Source organism: Protobothrops mucrosquamatus, unplaced genomic scaffold, assembly GCF_001527695.2.
Source record: "Protobothrops mucrosquamatus isolate PMUCROS unplaced genomic scaffold, P.Mucros_1.0 scaffold295, whole genome shotgun sequence".
Taxonomy (NCBI): Eukaryota; Metazoa; Chordata; class Lepidosauria; order Squamata; family Viperidae; genus Protobothrops; species Protobothrops mucrosquamatus.
Genome location: NW_015386639.1, coordinates 360,614 through 367,200, shown reverse-complemented (window position 1 = coordinate 367,200; position 6,587 = coordinate 360,614). Strand labels below are relative to the sequence as shown.

The window sequence follows — 6,587 nt, the reverse complement described above, 5'->3', positions numbered from 1 at the left end:
TTAGAGTCTCTCTCCTTCCATTTCAAACCATGGGGTTTACACTTTTGCTGTAAATCCATTATTATTTTCTCACAGCTTTAATCAAATCTTAATTAATTGGTGCTAATTGTTCGATACCAGTATTGGCAGAATCAGGTTGATTTTGAATGATCTGATAAAAATGTCTGTCAGCTGTATGTGATTACTCTTTGGGTGGGAGACTGCCACAACTTCCAGATCTATGGAGAACAATTACCCAAACGGTGGGGAAAAAAAGAAAGCCTCAAAAGAGATTTGTTGCTCTATAACAATTTGCCAAGAAGACTACATCAACATCTTCATACAGTCACTGTGGGCCTAAGTTGACTTAAGGAGTTATTATTCTTTAATGGGACACTTAAGGACAGTATCATTTTTTAAAATAAAGGCATCATTTATTAATTCTTATTAAATTAAAATTTGCTACATCATATATGCCAAAATGTAAACATAACAGGAGTAAATTACAGACAGAAGTGAATTTCTGGCATTGGTGAAAAGTTGTAGTAGATTCCAACTCTACCATACTATGAATTACCTTGATAACTCTTCTACAATTGCATTCCAGCTGTTCCTACCTATTCTTCTCACACTTTATTATTGTTACTCTGTAAGTTCATTCCAATCTTTTTACATGTCCTAAAGAAATGAAACATGCAAACCCCATATCCTCAAAAAAAGAATCTGTGGTGACAATATTTGTTCACTCACTCACTCACTCACTCATTCATTCATTCATGCATGCACCCATGCACCTATGCATACATGAAAATCCATCACATTGTAACTCATAATTTTGATTCTTAGGCTTAAAAAAAACAAAACAGAATAAAAAGTGGAAAAGTGAATATAAAAATCTTACCAGGATTTTCATGCAGCAATATACTATTTTAGCAGTTAATCTCACACACATTATGACACATATTTTGAGTACTGAATGATTTACAAAAATTATGACAGAGTAGATGAAATAGACCCGCTCCCTCTCAAAAGGGAATAGCCAGCAGCTGGAGAATGGCATGAGAGTGAAAAAGAAACAGCATTTTCCTCAGAGACTTATGGGACATGAGGAAAAGTTAAAACAGACCAGTCCAAATACAACTTCTAATAATACAGTACTATCAGAGGGAAAAAAGAAACTAAACCTAAATCAATAAAGGACAAAATGCAAAGGAGATCCTAGAGGAAAAACAACATAGAAGCCCAAAAGTTGATTAGTAAAAAAAAGAAAAGAAAATTAGTCAATATATAACAAACTAGCATTGTGCCATGATTGCTTTTGTAGTGAAAACAAAATTTCCCCAAGGGAAAATGATCTTTTTTTTTTATTGAGAAGACCACCCATCCTGAAATCTGCAATGAAGAGGTGGTGAGATCACAACTGGCTGGGCAGATCAGTTAAAGAACACCTGGAGACATTCCTGTGCTCTGCAGATATATATTTGTTCTCTGGCTTCTTTTCGTTTACCTGAAACTGAGATTTATCCTGAATATCTCATTAAACTATCACTTGAAACACTGACTTGAAATATCATCTGCTCAGCTGTCATGTGGGTAAGTCACTATATTCAGCACTTCCTGTCTGTGAAGCATGGACTATATTATGAGGCTACTAAGACTTTCTATCTAGATTTTCTTGGTTTTTGTTTTGTACAGAATTACACCAGCTTTGCCAAGCTCTTTAGAGAAATGTATAGGATCTAGAACTTTTAAATTGGATCCTTTAAGAGTCAAGAAAAGGAGGTTGGGAAAAACAGATGGCAAATAAGGCTATTCTCTTTATGCCTAAGTTAGTGGTTTCTACATTTCCCCCCTTCTGATTAGTGTAGCTAAGATAATATTTAATTAGAAAAATAAATCTGATTTTTAAAAAAATAGTAGCAAATCTTTGTACATTTTCTATAGTGTGTACATATATTAACTACTGCAATAAAAGTATTTTAATATGTTAAGTCTTGGGAACAGCAACTTTTAAATCTTTCTTTAGTGCTTAAGTTTCTATCTTTAAAGATTCGTTCTAAAACTAAGTTAGTTTCATGTCCTTCTCAACCTCCTTTCTATTTTTCTATTTTTTAATAACTCACTAGGTATTAATATTTTCCAATTCTATGAAATTCACTGTCTCATATTTTTCTCAAAAAAAATTCTTTTACAATCTATTTTCAAGTTTTCATGTTCTGAAATACTGTATGTTTCTCTTTAGTTGTCCAACTGTTCTTAATCTTCATTCCTCTTTAAGGTGTGGCTGAACTCCTGTGTGTGTTTCAGTCCACCAGGCCTTTGCAAACACTTCTTTTTAATAAAACTTTGTTGCTGGAATTCCAAATAAGTTTGTTTTTTTGTTTTGGGATCTTGAGCCACGTTCCAAACACATGTGAGCGGAGTGAGTTAGAGTGAGTAAAGAATGATGTGCTCCCAATTGGGAGAGGATGAAACTTTCCCAAAACTTCTTTTGGGAACCTCTTATGCATGCAAGTTAATGTCCAGACCCATCACCAAAAGGGCACCCTAAATTATTGGAGGATAGAGTAGCTTTCCTGATATGAAAGAATCCAATGGTTGAGTCTTGTAGTGCCTCTCACTCACTATAGTTGCAGTAATGTTCCAACAATGATTAAAAACAGTTAGTTAGAGTCCAAAACTCTTAGGTTATAAAATAGGAGAGAAAGACAAACTCTGTGTATATGTCTATGTGTGTTTGTATAGTGAAAGAGCTTCTGTGCTGTATGGTTTGCTATTTTAGGTGGTATTTGCTTGCTTTCTCTCTCACTGTCATTAGGGCACCGAGAAAATCTTTCTGGAATCAAGGAGCTACAATAGAGTTTTTGATAAGTATCTGATTACTAATGGAGTAATCTTTTTCATTGGGAAAATCATGGCAATCAGTGATGTGTACTTCTAATTAGCTGTACTGGAACTGGAAAATGTATTCAAGGGACAATTGTATTTGGGCTTTGATTCAGGAAACCTGTGTAATTTTTGTATTGTGTACTATTGCCTTTTGGAGTGGAGTCAAAGAACCTGAGAGGAGAGAAAAAAATAGTATTTTATGTTTTCCCACTCTTAAGAATATTAGTTGCTGAGATGCAGTAGTGATAATGGACCATTGCTCCCCTCTGAGCTTCCCAAATACAGAATCAATACTCGGTATCTATTTATTGATCTAAGACTAAGGAATATTGAAAGACTAAACTGTTGGACTCTTTCATATCAGGAAGGTTACTCTATCCTCCAATAATTTAGTGTGCAATAATTTACACCTTTTATAGCTCTATCATATTTTATAGTGTGCCAACCAGAACTGCAACCTATAGTCCAGGTGTGGATTTTTAGTGTTCTCTCAACTTGCTTCTTCTCCTACAAATGAGGTAACATCATTGGTATATGGGGAACGAAAATTGCTGGCTGTTTTTAGACAGCTTATTCACGTTCTCTTATAGTAACTCCATGTATGATATCGTTGCAGATTTTCATGCAGTTATTATTTCATCAGCCTCTATTTTCAATTCCACTTCTAATGATACAAGTTGCTTGCTGAGCTGATATTTTCATCAAGTTGTCCACTATTATTCAGAGTTCCCTTTTCTGATCAATTGCTGCCACCTGAGTCCCATTAATGTTGGGATAAAATTAGGATCTACTAAATATTTGAAAATGAATAATTTTGTCTTGTTTACAATGAATTGTATTTGCCAGAGTTTGAAACTCATATGAATTTCATATGAAATTCTTCACAATCCATTTCTGATTTTACTGTGCTGAATATTTAATCAACCTTAACTTATGTGATCTGCTCAGTGCTCAGCCCTGATGCCTAATTTTTTATTTCAAAGTTACAATTGTGAAGCCCAACAACGTTCCTTGATGGACCTCATTGTCCCCATTTTGGCAGTAAATTGTTCATTTACTCCTAGCCTGATTCCTTTTTTTAAACAACATCAGAGCACGTGTCTTCTAATGCCACAGCACCTAAATTTATCAGGACTCTTTGCTGAGGGACTGTGAAAATCTTCCATGTCTTGTTTTCTCTTTAATAATGCTTTCCACCATTTATCTTAGAACAATATCACAAGGGCACTTATGTTTTCTGATTGCTTCACTCAGGAATAATAAGTAATCTGGAAGAAGTGTCCTCTTCGGTCTGAGAGAAGCCAAGAACAATGAATTTGTCAGAAGAAACTGAAAATATTCAAACATTATTTGGATACCAGCATTCATTTGTAACTTTCAAGGTAAGGTGAATAAAACTTGCAGATATGAAATCTCAACTTTGAAACTACAAAAGACCCTCCCTTTCTTAGCTTCTTAATAGATAGTTGTGAAAACAATAGAATCATCTAAGTTTATATTGTTATGAAAGAGTCAGCTATTAAATCGCTTCAAGATTCTTTGTTGTATCTTCACAGGACATCAGTAAATTATTTCCTTTGTTCAAATAGCCTCTTCTTTTGTTAAGCAGAAACTAAAATGGATTCAATTTCAGCAGATAAATTTTATTACACTATTCTTTAGAAGTAGCTGAATTCTTGAATAGTGCTTAAAACTGACTTATCTACTATGTAATTATAGCATCACATTTGGTACAAAGAATTTGTGTTGTTTTTGTTTTAATTGGTTTTAAAATAATGACAAAAAGAAAATAGATAACAAAAATAATTATAATAAAAACATACTTTATCAAAGAAAAGGAAAAAACACAAGTGGTTTTTTTAAAAAGGTAAAAAGTAAAAAATACAACAAAGGAAAAAGAGAAAAAAACTATAAGATATAATTTTAGCAGTAAGGCAGATCTGATATTACGGCACTGGAAAGATTTCACTCAACAGATTAGATGCCCGATCGCACTTGCCCCCTATTGCATACTGTAGTTTGTATGGACAAGTATAATGAAACATGGGACACATTTACACAAAATACAGCAGGTTAGCTTAAAAAATGATAGTTATATAAATGTATTAGAAATATATATGTACTTAAATAGTAATTGCACTAGATATCTATAACTAATGTTAATCTCTGGGAATAAATCACTTAGTTTACTAAATAATTTTGTAAATATGTTTCCTTCTTCATGATTTTAACTTTAATGTTGCAATAAAATCTTGCTGGAACATGATTTTATTATCTAATATGGCATCTACATTTGAGGCTTTTTTCATGGGTTTGAATGTTTTTCAACGAACCTTTAAATGTTTGAGTTTCAGTAATGTTTACTATAGTAGAAGGCAGCTTCTATACTTCTTCTAGTAAATTACTTTTCATTAAATATTAGCAAAGAATTTTTTAAACAGTTGAAGCACTAAGAAAAAGGCAGAATCATGATCTACTTTGTCATTTAAAACTGTTGGTACAATGGAATGGTCCTGTATTATATGTAAGATCTGACAGAAGAAAATATTTGTAGCTGAGGGTTGAACTGTGGAATCCTTGGTGCTCTCTGAGTTTGGTGGTTTTCCTGCAGATGTTTCATTACCAAACCAGGTAATCAGTGCTCAGATGATGCTAGGTTCTATTGTTTTTTATTTCAGCCAGATAAGATCATTTATTATTTTGTTTAGTGGATTTTTTCAATGGGATAGCATGCATATAAAGCATGCATATATGGCATACATATAAAAATAGAGTTTGCATTATGGTGTGATGAGACATCTCTTTTTTTGTCACCATTTCTACTCCACCAAGGAAGCTGCTCTTTCTGATTATCTTCCCTCCCTAGTGATTCCACACATCACCAGACATGGTCCCTACAGCCCTCAACTGAAAGGTTTCTTCCAAGAAGTGGGACCCAAGATGGAACAAAGGCTTCAGAAGTTGGAGAGGGATCTGCTATTTCTCTGTGTGTGCATATGTGCAGCACTGAAGAAAAGAGGAATATTAGTTTGTGTATTTATGTTATTGCACTTAGTCATTCAGTCAGAGGAGATGTGGCTGCACAAAAGAGTGGAACCCTGCATGAGCACTTTCTCCTCTTGCTCCATGTCATCGGAAGCACCTGAGAGATTCAAAGAGGTCAAAGGAAGGGTGTGTCTCCTCAAACCCATCTGCCTTCAGCTGGGAAAGGTTGCTCACATGTTATGATGTGCAAGGAGATCTGTCATGTTCCATTGAAAGCAAGAATTTTTCCCCTTTGGATTTCTCAGATGATTGAGAAAGAGGGAGGGAGGCAAACTGTGTGCAGATTCCCTTTTTGATGCAGTTATCTCAGTTCAGCTGAAAAGAGTTTCCAGATCAGAAACATCCATTCACTTATTATTTCTCCCTTCAGAAGGGTCCTAGAAATATTGAATTTCGGCTGCATTTCTTCACTAGACTACCCAGATAGATATTAGGACTTTTCCATGAGAACTGAGAGGAATGCCATAGCTTTTGATCCTGTTTTCCCTTTCTTGTAGGTCATTTCAACTGCCTGTGGGTTGGGCATCTTTGATCTGCTGAGAGAGTCAGGGGAACATCTGTCCTCCGTGACTTTGGCTGAGCGCTTGAGCACCAGCCCCATTGAATGCAGAGGCTGCTGGAGGCCTGTGTGGGGTTAAAGCTCCTGACACTGGAGAGAAAGGATAGCAAAGGTA

General features: G+C 34.9%; 1 pseudogene; it reads left to right on the top strand.

Moving 5' to 3' along the window:
* The first annotated feature begins 4,178 nt into the window (after positions 1-4,178).
* The window catches only part of LOC107286537, a 20,482-nt pseudogene continuing 18,073 nt past the window's right edge, over positions 4,179-6,587 (top strand).